Source organism: Mesoplodon bidens (genome assembly GCF_964165515.1).
Source record: "Mesoplodon bidens genome assembly, chromosome: Y".
NCBI classification, from domain to species: domain Eukaryota; kingdom Metazoa; phylum Chordata; class Mammalia; order Artiodactyla; family Ziphiidae; genus Mesoplodon; species Mesoplodon bidens.
In genome coordinates this window covers 47,020,294-47,035,985 of record NC_138180.1, presented here as the reverse complement: position 1 = coordinate 47,035,985, position 15,692 = coordinate 47,020,294, and the positions used below count along the sequence as shown (strand labels likewise).

Below are 15,692 nucleotides of genomic sequence, written 5' to 3'. Positions count from 1 at the left end.
GGCTTCTCATTGCGGTGGCTTCTCTTACTGGAGAGCATGGGCTCTAGGTGCACAGGCTTCAGTAGTTGTGGCTCACGGGCTCTAGAGCGCAGGCTCAGTAATGTGGCACAGAGGCTTAGTTGCTCCAAGGCATGTGGGATCTTCGCGGACCAGGGCTCGAACCCGTGTCCCCTGCATTGGCAGGCAGATTCTTAACCACTCCGCCACCAGGGAAGCGCCCCCAGCACCACTTACTGAAGAGGCTGTCTTTTCTCCATTGTATGTTCTTGCCTCCTTTGTCGTAAATTTGGTGCTCATATGTGTGTGGGTTTACTTCTGGGCTTTCTATCCTGTACCATTGATCTATATTTCTGTTTTTCTGCCGGTAGCATACTGTCTTGATTACCGTAGCTTTGTGGTATGATTTGAAGTCAGCTAGCCTGATTCCTCCAACTCTTGTTTCTCTTTCTCAAGATTACTTTGGCTGTTCAGGGCTTTTAGTGTTTACAAAGAAATGGTAAAATTTTTTGGTCTAATTCTGTGAAGAATGCCATTGGTAGTTTGATAGGGATTTCATTGAATCTGTAGATAGCTTTGGATAGTATAGTCATTTTCACAATATTGATTCTTCCAATCCAAGAACATGGTATATTTCTGCATCTGTTTATGTCATCTTTGATTTCTTTCATCAGTGTTTTATCGTTTTCTGAGTAGATGTCTTTCACCTCCTTAGGCAGGTTTATTCCTAGATATTTTATTCTTTTTGTTGCAATGGTGAATAGGAGTGTTTCCTTAATTTCTCTTTCTGATTTTTTTGTTACTGATATATAGGAATGCCAGCGATTTCTGTGCATTAATTTTGTATCCTGCAACCTTACCAAACTCATTGATTAGTTGTAGTTTTCTGGTGGCATCTTTAGGATTTTCTATGTATAGTATCATGTCATTGGCAAACAGTGGCAGTTCTGCTTCTTTTGTTCCAACTTGTATTCCTTTTAGTTCTTTTTCTTCTCTGATGGCTGTGTCTAGGATTTCCAAAACTATGTTGAATAAGAGTGGTGAGAGTGGACATCTTTGTCTTGTTCCAGATCTTAGTGGAAATACTTTCAGTTTTTCATCATTGAGTATTATGCTTGCTGTGGGTTTATCATTATGACCTTTATTTTGTTGAGGTAGGTTCCTTCTGTGCCCATTTTCTGGAGAGTTTTTATCTTAAATGGGTGTTGAATTTTGTCAAAAGCTTTTTCTGCATCTATGAAGATGATCATATGATTTTTATTCATTAATTTGTTAATGTCGTGTTTCACATTGATTGATTTGTGTATATTGAATCCTTGCATCCCTGGGATAAATCCCCCTTGATCAAGGCGTATGATCCTTTGTGATGTTGGATTCTGTTTGCTAGTATTTTGTTGAGGATTTTTGCATCTATGTTCATCAGTGATATTGGTCTATAATTTTCTTTTTTTGTGATATCTTCTTTTTCTGGTTTTGGTATCGGGGGATGGTGGCTTCATAAAATGAATTTGGGAGTGTTTCTCCCTCTTCGATTTTTTTTTTTAAAATTTATTTAATTAATTTATTTATGGCTGTGTTGGGTCTTTGTTTCTGTGCGAGGGCTTTCTCTAGTTGTGGCAAGCGGGGGCCACTCTTCATTGTGGTGCGCGGGCCTCTCACTATTTTGGCTCCTCCCGTTGTGGAGCACAGGCTCCAGACGCGCAGGCTCAGTAATTGTGGCTCACGGGCCCAGTCGCTCCGCGGCATGTGGGATCTTCCCAGACCAGGGCTCGAACCCATGTCCCCTGCATTGGCAGGCAGATTCTCAACCACTGCGCCACCAGGGAAGCCCCCCTCTTCGATTTTTTGGAAGAGTTTGAGAAGGATCGGTTTTAACTCTTCTCTAAATGTTTGATAGAATTCGCCTGTGAAGCCATCTGGTCCTGTACTTTTGTTTGTTGGAAGATTTTTTATTTTGGTTTCAATTTCATTACTTGTGATAGGTCTGTTTATGTTTTCTAATTCTTCCTGGTTCAGTCTTAGAAAATTGTACCTTTCCAAGAATTTGTCCGTTTCTTCTTGGCTGTCTGTTTTATTGGTATGTAGTTTTTTGTACTAGTCTCTTATAATCCTTTGTATTTCTGTAGTGGCAGTTCTTTTTGTGTGTGTGTGTGGGGGGGTACGCGGGCCTTTCACTGTTGTGGCCTGTCCCATTGCGGAGCACAGGCTCTGGACGCACAGGCCCAGCGGCCATGGCTTACGGGCCCAGCTGCTCCGCGGCATGTGGGATCCTCCCGGACCGGGGCATGAACACGCGTCCCCTGCATTGGCAGGTGGACTCTCAACTACTGCGCCACCAGGGAAGCCCCTGTAGTGTCAGTTTTGGTTTCTCCTTTTTCATTTCTAATTTTATTGATTTGCATCCTCTGCCTCTTTTTCTTGATGAGTCTGGCTAAGGGTTTATCAATTTTGTTTATGTTCTGGTACTGAAAGATCCGGCTTTTAGTTTCACTGATCTTTGCTATTGTTTTCTTCATTTCTATTTTATTTATTTCTCCTCTGATCTTTATGATTTCTTTCCTTCTACTGACTTTGGGTTTTCTTTGTTCTGCTTTCTCTAGTTCTTTTTTGTGTGTGTGTGATACACGGGCCTCTCACTGTTGTGGCCTCTCCCGTTGCGGAGCACATGCTCCAGATGCGCAGGCTCAGCGGCCATCGCCCACAGGCCCAGCCGCTCCGCGGTTGTGGGATCTTCCCGGACTGGGGTATGATCCTGTGTCCCCTGCATCGGCAGGCGGACTCTCAACCACTGCACCACTAGGGAAGCCCCTTTCTCTAGTTCTTTTAAGTGTAGGGCTAGGTTGTTTATCTGAGATTTTTCTTGTTTCTTGAGGTGACAGAATTGCTATAAACTTCCCTCTTAGAGCTGCTTTTGCTGTGTCCCATAGGTTTTGGGTCATTGTGTTTTCATTGTCATTTGTTTCTCATTATTTTTTAATTTCTTTTTTGATTTCTTCAGTGATCTCTTGGTTATTTAGTAGTGCGCTGTTTAGCCTTCATGTATTTGTATTTTTACATTTTTTTCCCTATAATTGATTTCCAGTCTCATAGCGTTGTGGTCAGAAAAGATGCTTGATATGATTTCAGTTTTCTTCTATTTTCTGAGGCTTGATTTGTGACCCAAGGTGTGATCTATCCTGTAGAATGTTCCATGTGCAATTGAGAAGAAAGTGTATTCTGCCACTTTCGGGTGGAATGTTCTTTAAATATCAATTAAATCTATCTGGTGTACTGTGTCAATTAAAGCTGGTGTTTCCCTATTTATTTTCTGTTTGGACAATCTCTCCATTGGTGAAAGTGGGGTGTTAAAGTCCCCTATTATTATTTTGTTAATGTTAATTTCTCCTTTAATGGTTGTTAGCATTTGCCCTATGTATTGAGGTGCTCCTTTGTTTGCTGCATAAACATTTATAGTTGTTAACACCTTCTTGGATTGATTCTTTGATCATTACATAGTGTTCATCCTTATCTCTTGTAACAGTCTCTATTTTAAAGTCTGTTTTATCTGACGCTAGTATTGCTATTCCAGCTTTCTTTTTATTTCCATTTGCATCAAATATCTTTTTCCATCACTTCACTTTCAGTCTGCATGTGTCCCTGGGTCTGAAGTGAGTCTTTTTTAGACAGTATATATATAGGTCTTGTTTTTGTATCCATTCATCCAGTCTCTGTCTTTTGGTTGGGGCATTTAATCCATTTACATTCAAGGTTATTATCGATATGTATGTTCCTATTATCTTTTTCTTACTTGTTTTGGGTTTGTTTTTGTGGGTCTTTTTCTTGTGTTTCCCATCTAGGGAAGTTTCTTTAGCATTTGTTGTAAAGCTGGTTTGGTGGTGCTGAATTCTCTTAGCTTTTGCTTGTCTATAAAGTTTTTGATTTCTCCATCGAATCTGAATGAGATCCTTGCAGAGTAGAGTTATCTTGGTTGTAGGTTCTTCCCTTTCATCACTTTAAGTATATCACGCCACTCCCTTCTGGCTTGTAGAGTTTCTGCTGAGAAATCAGCTGTTAACCTTATGGGAGTTCCCTTGCATGTTATTTGTTGTTTTTCCCTTGCTGCTTTCAGTAATTTTTCTGTCTTTAATTTTTGCCAATTTGATTACTGTGTGTTTCGGCATGTTCTCCTTGGGTTCATCCTGTGTGCGACTCCCTGTGCTTCCTGGACCTGGGTGACTATTTCCTTTGCCATGTTATGAAGTTTTCAACTATAATCTCGTCACATATTTTGTCAGACCCTTTCTTTTTCTCTTCTTCTTTTGGGACCCCTGTAATTCTAATGTTGGTGTGTCTAGTGTTGACCCAGAGGTCTCTGAGATGGTCTTCAGTTCTTTTCATTCTTTCTTTTTTATTCTGCTCCTTGGCAGTTATTTCCACCATTCTGTCTTCCAGCTCACTTATTCGTTCTTCTGCCTCAGTTATTCTGTTATTATTTCCTTCTAGTGTATTTTTCATTTCAGTTACTGTGTTGTTCATCTCTGTTTTTCTGTTTGTTAGTTCTAGATCTTTGTTAAACATTTCTTGTATTTTCTCAATCCATGCCTCCATTCTGTTTCCAAGATTCTGGATCATCTTTACTGTCATTACTCTGAATTCTTTTTCAGGTAGAGTGTCTGTTTCCTCTTCATTTATTTGGTCTTGTAGGTTTTTACCTTCTTCATATGTGACAAACTTTTTTGACATCTCTCTGTCTTTTTTCTTTTTTTCTTGAGTGGGATTGTGTTCCTGTCTTTTTGTTTGTTTGGCCTGAGGCTTCCAACACTGGAGTTTGTAGGCTTTTCGGTACAACTGGGTCTTGGTGCTGAGATGAGGAACTCCATAAGACCTCACTCTGGTGAATATTCCCTGGGGTCTGAGGTTCTCTGGTAGTACAGTCATTCAGACTTGGAGCTCACACCACAGGAGTTTTGGCCTGACCCCTGGTTCATGAACCAAGATCCCTCAAGCTGAGTGCAGTGACCCAAAAAAAGAACAATAACAAAGTAAAAAATAAAATTAGACTAGGAAACTAACAGATATGTTAAAAAGAATATAAAAGTAAAAATACAGATGAAACAACCGGAACGTACATCACTACCACAATAGTAAAAAAAGAGGAGGAGGTAAAGGAAAAAGGGGAGGGAGGCCTTGGCTCTGGAGGACGGGGCCTAAGCAAGAGTGACGTTAGGGCAGTGGGTGGGGCTAATGCTTAGGATCCACAAGGCTGGAAAAGGGCGTGCAGGTTATGGCTTAGGCTCAAGGAACAGAAGGGGCCCAGGCGTGACCCCACCCCTAGTCTCAGAGGGCAGGGGACTTCACCTGCAAGCCCAGCAGGCTTCCTGGGCTTGAGTGAGTGGGGCAGTCACCCTCCTCTCCTGCTCCTCCCAGAGGGCCTCTCCCAACTGCCTCTCTTATTCTCCCCTCAGCCTCCTTCCTACGCCCCCAAGGACCCACATTACCTGGAGGGGACGTCAGAGGGCAGGGAATTGGCCTGGGAGCTCAGAAGGCTCCTCTGGCCCCAGTGGTCAGGGCATTCGGTCCCCTCCCACTCCTCCAGAATGGCTCGTCCCACCTGCCTCTCCTGATCTTCCCAGCCTCCCTCCTGTGCCCCCAGGACCCACGGTGCCTGGATGGGGCTTTGGAGGGGGGATACTCCCTGATCTCCCCGGCCTCAGGGGTGCCGATCCTGTCTGGCCTCCACTTCTCCTCCCTGCTCAGTCCCCTTATGTCCTACCAGTTCACTTTCGGGTTCCTCCCATCTCCTTGGGTGTCAGGTTCCCCCACCAGTGGCTTGCAGGCACCCTAGTTTTGGGGAGATGCTAGCTCTGCATCTTCCCACACCACCATCTTGACTCTGCCTCCAAATCTACTTTAGATTCATATGATTGGAATCATACAATATTTGTCCTTATATGACTGGCCTGTTTTCCTTAGCATAATGTCCTCCAGGTTCTTCCATGTTACAGCATGTGACAGGATTTCCCTCTTTTGTAAGTTTGCATAACATTATATAAAAACATATATATCACATGTTCTTTATCCACTCATCTGTTAATAGACATTTGGGTTTCTTCTATAGTGAATAATTCTCTAATGAATTTGGGTATGCAAGTATCTCTTTGAGAGCCTGCCTTGAATTCTTTTGGATATATACCTAGAAGTGGGGTTGTAAGATAATTTGGATTATCTTTGGATTGTTGGATTGTAAGATAATTTTAGTTTAAAATTTTTGGGAACCTTCTGTACTGTTTTCCATGGTAACTGCACCATTTAACGTTCCCAGTAATGGTGCACGAAGGTCCAAATTTCTCTACATCTCTGATGATACCTGTTATTTTGATTCTGGTCAACCTGTTGTGTGTAAAATTATACCTTATGGTTTTGATTTGAATTTCCCTTATGATGAGTGATGTTAAGATCATTTTCATGTGCTTGTTGTTCTTTTCGAGTATTTTGCATCTGTATTTTTTTTTTTTTTTTTTTTTTTTTTTTTGCGATACGCGGGCCTCTCACCACTGTGGCCTCTCCCGTTGCGGAGCACAGGCTCCGGACCCGCAGGCCCAGCGGCCATGGCTCACGGGCCCAGCCGCTCCGCGGCACGCGGGACCCTCGCGGACCGGGGCACGAACCCGTGTCCCCTGCATCGGCAGGCAGACTCCCAACCACTGCGCCAGCAGGGAAGCCCTGTTGGGGAATGTTTTTGATGATTGATTCAATTTCCTTGTTACAGATTTATTGGTTGATTTTTTTTTTAAATCAAATTTTAAAAGATTTTTCTACTTACCCTGAATTTAATTTGCTATTTTTTTCTATTCTGAAGTGTATGCCTACATTCGTCATTCTAGATCTTCTTTTCCTGTATGTGCATCAGGTACTACTAATTGCTCATCATTGCTTTTACTGTACCCTATAAATTTGATATGCTATATTTTCAATTTCATTTTGTTTGAAGTAATTTTTTGAGACTTATTCTTTGACCCGTGTGTTATATACAATTATGTGGTTTAACCTCTAATCTGTTGTGGGTTTTCCAGCCATTGCTTTCTTGTTCAGTTTTAGTTTAAATCTGTTGTGATCTGAGGGCATACTTTTGTGTGATTTCTGTTCTTTCAAATTTGTTAAAGTATGTTTTTTGTCCCAGAAATTAGTCTATCTTATTGAGTATTAGTGTCAGCCTGAGAAGAATATATATTACTGGCAGAGGAGTTTCATTTATTTCTCCTTGAATTTTTATCAATTTTTGCCTCTGTAGTTTGAACCTGTTGTTAGGTGCATAAAGATTAAAGATTGTTATATATCATTATTTAATGCTCATTTTTCATTCCTGATAACTTTCCTTGCTCTGTAGTCTACTCTGTGAAATTATAATTCTCTCTTTATTATAGTTACTCCAGCTTTCTTTTTATTGGTGGTAGCATAGAGTATATTCTCCAGCATCCGACTGTGTCTTTGAAATGGGTTTTTTTTAATAGCAATATATAGTTGGGTATTATTTCTTTTACACTCTCTTACAATCTGTGTCCTTTATTTAGTGTATTTAGACCTTGACTTTTAAAATAATTATGTCTTTGGATTAATATCTGCCATATTTGTTGCCATTTTCTGTGCAGTTTCCATATTTTTGATTCTTTCTCCTTAATTCTTTTTCTGCTTTCTGTCTCTTGTTTTTTTTTAAGTATGTATAATCATGTAATTCGTTATTAGCTTTTTTTTTTTGGCGGTACGCAGGCCTCTCACTGTTGCGGCCCCTCCTGTTGCGGAGCGCAGGCTCCGCGGCCATGGCTCACGGGCCCAGCCGCTCCGCGGCATGTGGGATCTTCCCGGACCGGGGCACGAACCCGTGTCCCCTGCATCGGCAGGCGGACGGACTCCCAAACACTGTGCCACCAGGGAAGCCCAGCTTTCTTATTTAGAGCTTAACTATACTAGTGATTTTTTCTCCCCCAACTTTGCAAATGGCTTGCAAGTGTAAAAATTATCACTGTGGAAAATGTCTAGCTTCTTGAGAAAGCAGATACAGAATTTTAAATATTGCATATTGACCTATTTTTATTTTTCCCCAGCTTTATTTAGGTATACTTGACAAACAAAAGGTATATATATTTAAGGTGTGAAGTGTGATGTCTTTTTTAGGTATATTTCTGTATTGTGAAATGATTATCACAGTCAAGCTAAATAATATATTGCTCACCTCACATAGGTATGATTTTTTGTTGTTTGGCATGGTGAGAAAACTTAAGTTCAACTCTCTTAATTTCAGATATTGTGATACATTATTATTAAGGATAATTACCAAACTGTGCATTATTTCTTTAAAACTTATTCACCCTTCATAATTGGAACATTCTGCAATTTGACCAACATATTCGCATTTCCCCCTCCCCTGGTCACTGGCCAATCTTAAACATCTGTGCTTACAAAAATGGGACTTTTTAAGATTTCAAATGTGGGTGAGATTATACAGTATTTGTCTTTCTAGGTCTGGCTTATTTCACTTAGCCCAGTGACCTCCATTCATGGTGTCACTAATGGCAGGATTTCCATTTTTTTTTATGGCTCAGTAATACACTGCTATAGAGATTTATCATATTTTCTTTATCCAGCCATCTGTCAACAGACAGATTGCTTTCATGTCTTGAAATAATACTGTAATAATCATGGGAATGTTAAGATATCTTCAAGATACTGATTTCATTCCACTGGATATATATTCAGAAGTGGGATTGCAGGATCATATGGTAGTTATATTTTTAGTTTTTTAAAGAACCTTCATAATGTTTCTGATAATAGATGCACAAACCTAATTCACCACCAACAGTGTTCAAGGCCTCTTTTATCCACATCCTTGGCAAAACTTGTTATCTATTGACTTTTTGAAAATAGCCATCCTAACATTTGTGAGGTGCTTTTTGATTTCTATTTCCGTGATGATTATTCATAATGTTTATTTTTTCAAATACCTATTAGCCTTTTGTGTGTCTTTGGAAAAATGTTCAGGTCCTGAGCCCATTTATTTCAGGTTGTTTGGTTTTTTGGTATTATATTTTATGAGTTCCTTATATTTCGGATCTAAATCTCTTAATCGGATATGCGGTTTCCAAATATATTCTTTTTTTTTAGCCTCACTGTGAATCATGTGGTATCTTAGTTACTCCGACAGGGATTGAACTGAAGCCCCCTTCAGTGGAAGTGTGGAGTCATAACCACAGAACTACCAGGGCAGTCCCTATTCTCTTTTTCATAGATTGCCTTTTCACTCAGTTGATTGTTTCCTTTGCCATGAAATTTTTTGTTTGATGCAGTCCCATTTATCTGTTTTTGCTTTTGTTGCCTCTGATTTTGGTGGCAAATCCAAAAAAATTAGTTGCCCAAAACAATGTCAAAAACCTTTTTTTCTGTTTTCTTCTAGTAATTTTATGATTTCAAGTTCCAGGTTTAAGACTAATTCGTTTTGAATTACTTTTTTATATGGTGTGAGATAAAGATTCTTTTCATTCTTATACATGTGGATTTATAGTTCGCTCTATACTGCTTATGGAAATACTGTTTTTTCCCCATTGTGTATTCATGGCACTCTTATCAAGGATCACCTGACCATAAGTGTATGATTTTATTTCTGGGCTCTGTAGTCTGTTCTGTTGATCTGTACGTCTGTCTTTATGTAAATACTCTACTCTTTTAATTACTGTAGTTTTATAATATAATTTGCAACCAAGAAGTATGATGCTTTCACCTTCTTCTTACTCAGGATTGCTTTGGCTCTTTGGGGTCTTTTGTGGTTCCATATGAATTTAGGATTGTTTTTATATTTTTGTAAGAATGCCATTGTGATTTTGGTAGGGATTGCACTGAAGTAGGTTACTTAGGGTGGTGTGGACATTTTAATCATAATATTAATTCTCCTAATCCATGAACACAGGATGTCTTTCTTTAATTTCCCTCATCACTGTTTTATAATTTTCAGTGTGCAAGGCTTTTCGCCTCTTTGGTTAAGTTTATTCTAAGTACTTTATTCTCTATGTTCCTAAAGTTAATGGGATTGTTTTCTTAATATCTTTTTCCTGAGAAATGCAACTCTTTTTTGTATATTGATTTGGGGTGTGGGGTTACATGCCGTGCGGCTTGAGAGATCTTAGATCCCAGACCAAGGTCAAACCCATGCCCCCTGCAGTGGGAGTCCTTGTTTATTGATTTTTGTATCCTGCATCTTTATAGGTTTTTTCATGGAGTCTTTGGGGGTTTTTTACATTTATGATTATGCCATCTGAAAACAGTCAGTAGTACTTCTTCCTTTCAATTTGGATGCATTTTGTTTCTTGTCTAATTGCTCTGGAGAGAATTTATATTGCTGTGTTTGGTAGAAACAGTGAGAGTGGGTTACAGGGAAAGCTTTCAGGTTTTCATCATTAGTTATAATGTTAACTGAGGGCTTGTCATATGGCTTTAATTGTGTTGAGGCGAATTTATTCCTTTTTTTTCTCACAGTTTTAATCATGAACGGATGTTGAACTTTGTGAAATGCTTTTTCTGTATCCATTGTGTTGATTGTTGTCATTTTCTTTTATTTCATTAGTGTGATGTAGCACATTGACTGATTTGCTTGTGTTGAATCATGCTTGCATCCCAGGGATAACTCCAACATGGTCATGTTGTATAATCCTTTTAATGTGCTGTGTTTTTTGTTTGTTTAAATTTTATTTATTTTGGTTGTGCCAGTTCTTAGTTGCAGCAGGTGGGCTCCTTAGTTGTGGCATTAATGTGGGATCTAGTTTGCTGACCAGGGATTAAACCCATGTCCCCTACATTGGGAGACAGATTCTTAACCACTGAGCCACCAGGGAAGTCCCTGTGTGCTGTTAAATTCAGTTTGATAGTGTTAGTATTGAGGATTTTTCACCTGTGTTCATCAGGGATATTGGCCTGTGCTTTTTCTTGTATTTTTATCTGGCTTTGGTATAAGGGTGGTGCTACCCTCATAAAATGAGTTTGGAAGTGTTCCCACTTACTCTATTTTTTGTAAAAGTTTTAAGAAGATAGCTATTAACCTATTTGAATGGTAGAAATAACTAATAAAGTCATCTGTTTTGGCCATGTATTTGTTTTTCTATTCCTGATTCATTCTCCTTAATTGTTATTGCTTCCTTTCTATTTCTTAAATTTGAATAATACCAATTTAGTTTCAGTAACATACAAATACTGTTCTGTGCTTTTCAGTCCTTCTCCTTTATATTTTTATTGTTACAGATTATAACTCTAAACACTATGGGATCATTAAAATAGATTTAAGATTGTTGCCTTTTAAATCATAAGAGAGCTGCATACCAAAAGTACCGTGAGTCTAGCTTTCACATTTTCCTGTAGAGAGCTTTACCAGTGTTTTCTACTTCTTCATGTTGGGTTTTTTTTTTTTTTGTGCGGTACACAGGCCTCTCACTGCTGTGGCCTCTCCCGTTGCGGAGCACAGGCTCAGTGGCCATGGCTCACGGGCCCAGCCGCTCCACGGCATGTGGGATCCTCCCAGACCGGGGCATGAACCCCGTGTCCCCTGCATCGGCAGGCGGACTCCCAACCACTGCGCCACCAGGGAAGCCCTCATGTTGGGTTTTTTTGTTTTGTTTTGTTTTTGGTACACGGGCCTCTCACTCTTGTGGCCTCACCCATTGCAGAGCACAGGCTCTGGACGCGCAGGCTCAGCGGCCACGGCTCACGGGCCCAGCCACTCCGTGGCATGTGGAATCCTCCCCGACCGGGGCACGAACCCCGTGTCCCCTGCATCGGCAGGCGGACTCTCAACCACTGTGCCACCAGGGAAGCCCTCATGTTGTTTTAAATTACTAGCTAATGTCCTTTTCATTTCAGCTTGTAGGCTGCCCCTTTAGCAGTCCTTGTAGGGCAAATCTAATAACAAATCCCCTTAACTTTTTCTTATCTGGAAATTTCTTCATCCTTGAAGTATTATTTGCCCTACATAGAACTTCTTGGTTGATGGTTTTTTCCTTTGGCACTTTATATCTGTCATTCTCCTGCTTTCCTGATTTTCTGATTGATTGTAAATCTTATTGAAGAGCATTTCTCTGTGACAAATTGCTTCATCCTTTACGCTTTCACAGTTTTGTCTTTGGCTTTTAACAATTTGACTGTAATGTGTCTGCATGGCTCTCTTGAAGGTTTTACAGTTTAGATTTTGTTGCCCATGTCCTATCAGATTTGGGACATGTTTGGCCATTATTTCTTCAAATATTCTTTCTGTCTGTTTCCTTCTGGAACTTTTCATGTTACTATATTGGTTCACTTAATGGTGTATCACACATCCCTTAGTTTTTTCACTTTTCTTTGTTTTGTTTCTGCTCCTCGTACTAGATTATTTCATTTGTTCAATACTGTATTGTTTGCCTGCTCAAATCTGCTGTTGAACACCTCTGTAGAGTTTTTAATTTCAGTTATTTATTTTTTGTACTCAGAATTTCCATTTGTCTTGCTGTAATTTCTTTTTTAAAAATATTGTCAGTGTATTCATACATGATTTTTCTGTTGTGCTTTAGTTCTTGCATCGTATTTTAAGAGTGTTTTAAAATATTCATCTACAAAGTCTGGCTTCCTAAGGGACAGTTTCTGTCAATTTTTTGTTTTGAATTGGCCATACTTCCTGTTTCTTTATATGCTTTGTGGTTTTTGTTATTGTTGTTGGAAACTATATATTTGAATATTATAATGTGGTAACACTGGAAGTCAAATTCATCCCCTCCTTGTTTATTGGAGAATTAGATTGGGTTCTGCCAGTGTTTTGACTGAATACAGAACAAATCTGTTTTGCAGATTGGATCTGTGTTAGCACAGTTCTGTAGCATTTTGCTCAAATCTTTATAATTCTGCTTTAGCATTCACTTCTGACTGTACTGAGACTATGTATTAGCCTGAAGGTGAAAGCTTAGTGTAAAATTATATAACTTTTAGTATGTATTCTATCCTGTGTGTGATTTTTCTATATTTTTCAGTGTTTTTTTTACTGGTTTTCAGTATCCTAATCTCCTCCTCCTAAAAATCTCTGTCTAGTTTTTGCTCCTTCGCCTCATTTTTATTTTATGTCTCAACTATAATCTTTGCTCCTAATAGCTCTTTGGGTTTTTCTTTCACCTTAGGGTGTTTTTGACCAGCACCTGCCATTTTCTGCCATGAGTGAGTTCTGAGGAAACAGAAATAAATGTTGTTCTTTTAGGACCCTTGGATAGAGTAGAACACAGTAGTGTGCAAATAAGGTTTGTTTTGCTCTATCCAGAAAAGGGGATCAGGGTCTTATATTGGGAACATGGCTGCCATCTTTTAAGATCTCCATTATGCAGGGCAGGTGGTGGGGAACACCATGAACTTTCTTATCACTTTCAAGTTGTTATTTTCTTGATAGAGTGCTTATTTGAAGTAAATCTTTGTTTTCCAGAATTCTGTCAGCTTTTGCTTGTTTTTGGATGTTTCCGTGCAGATAGGTACTTGGAGTTGGCTATGTTGCAGTTTTGTGTCTATTCTTTTTTTCTTTCTTTTTTTAAATACCTTTAATTTTATTGGAGTATAGTTGATTTACAGTGTTGTCTTAGTGTACAGTAAAGTGATTCAGTTATACATACACTTATTCTTTTTAAAATTCTTTTCTCATATTGGTCATTCTAGCATAATTTCTTGAGTACTGTTTTCTAATTTCAGAATTCATTTTCATTTAAGAAGCTTATTTTAGCCTATTTTGTAAAATCTGATTAAAGTATTCAAGTAGCCCTAACTTGGCTTCCCAGTTCTTAGATTTTTGTTTTGTTAGTGGTGGTGGTGGTGTGGGGGGGTTTTGTTTTATTTTGTTTTGTTTTTAAGCAACTCAATCACTTCCAAGTAAAATTTGGTATGATTTGATTTTGCATAGGACAATCAGGAAATATTTCACTAACTAGGCTACCTTTAATTAAATACTGAAAGCCTAAATGAATCATCTTGTAGGTATACAGAAGGGTTAGTATATGTAAAAGTTCTGTGCACAAATCTTCTTAACCTCTTAGATAATATGAAGAATGTCATTGTTACTGGGGCTGAGTAGGGAATTTCTAGAGATGACAGAGAACAAAACAGTATGTCTAGTTATGTAGGATTTTTTTATATGTCCTTGTAAGGCTTTGGATTTTATTCTTTAAGTCAGTGATTCATAACTGGAGGTGAGATTGGGAAAGATGTTACTGGCCTCTAGTAGTTGAGGTGAATGCCACTAAATATCTACATTTCACAGAGCTGCTTCCTTATACCCTGACTTAAGTGAAATAGGAAGTCATTGTAGGGTTTAGAATACAGGTGTGATATGTTTAACTTAACCTTTCAAGAGGGTGCTTTTATCATTAAGTATCAGGAATTTGGGCAGTAACTCATTTTTATAGTGAGGTTGAGCAATGCACTCTCAAACACCTTTGAAAATTTGTTATAAGTATGCAGTCGTCTTTGCAGAAAATTGTGAAGAAAGCCACCATACGTGTGGAACTTCTTAGATAATATTTTGGAAGTTTTTAATGCCCATCTCTGTTTTTTTGTAAGTCAGAGGGACTCTTAAAGCCTCGGAAATACTGTAGGCTTATTATGTTTAGGCAAATCTAAGTGAACTGAGGTCAAACCAGTAATCTGTGATATACTTTAATAGAGCCATTTATCATTTCTTCTTCTCCTCTTCTTCCTCCTTCATCACTTATTAATACTTCTGTGAAACAGTGTTGGTGAATGAAGCCTCATACAACTTTCTAGGGTAATGAAGGGAGAGGAACAGGAGAACTGGATTTTTGACATTTGGATAACTAATTTGGACAATAAATGGAAAGCATACAAGTACATTCGCATACCACAGTATTTATGCTTTTTAATTTTGTTTCTCCTCATATGAAATTTTTGTTGACAGGAAAGTTACTAATGATTTTCCAAAAAACAATCCAAAGGAAAGTGGTTTCTTAAGGATTATGGTTGATTTTGGCAGAATTTTTGAATTTTTGTTCTTAAATTTTTAAGTAGAATTAGTAGGCAAGTAACATTGTTTGGAAAAATATTTGAAAGTGAGTTATAAATTGATCATCTTGGGTTTGTTTTTGTTATGCTTTGTCTTGTTCCACAAGGTAAAAAAAAAAAAAAACATGCACAGGAAGATGAATATGGACAGTAAGATAATGAAAGTAAAAGAAAGAGAATTTGGAAAATTAAAGGTAGAAAAGTTAAAGTGAGGCCAAGAGGGAGCTTAATACATAGAACTTAAAATCCTTCAGATTTGCACCACAAATTTATTTCACAGCTTTATCCCCTAGCAAGAAGACAGAAATACGGTATTTATCCATCAAAATGCTCACTCAGTCACCATTTAACATCAAACATGTGTTAGGCTCTGTTCCGGTGTCAGCGACTCTCATTAACAAAGACTGAAAGAGTTCAATGAGGTCAAAAATTAATGATATCACTATTCAGTGAAATGGAAAAAACAAAGTTTAGTTTATTACTTGTAATAGTAAGGGAAAGCTATAACAGTAGAGCACATTCTCTGAGCAAAGCAGACAGTGTGGTTTTAAGCATAAGCAGTTTTGCATAGGTGTCAGTGGGTTGACATTTGTAGATCGAGGTTATTCAGATGAGACTGGGTTGTTTCTACTTCTCAAATAGATGATATTATACAATGT

General features: G+C 38.6%; 1 protein-coding gene across 5 annotated transcripts in view; it reads left to right on the top strand.

Moving 5' to 3' along the window:
* Positions 1-15,692, top strand: part of LOC308609614 (ubiquitin carboxyl-terminal hydrolase 9X-like) — a 115,537-nt gene that overhangs the window by 66,368 nt on the left and 33,477 nt on the right. The gene's annotated exons all lie outside the window — the stretch shown is intronic.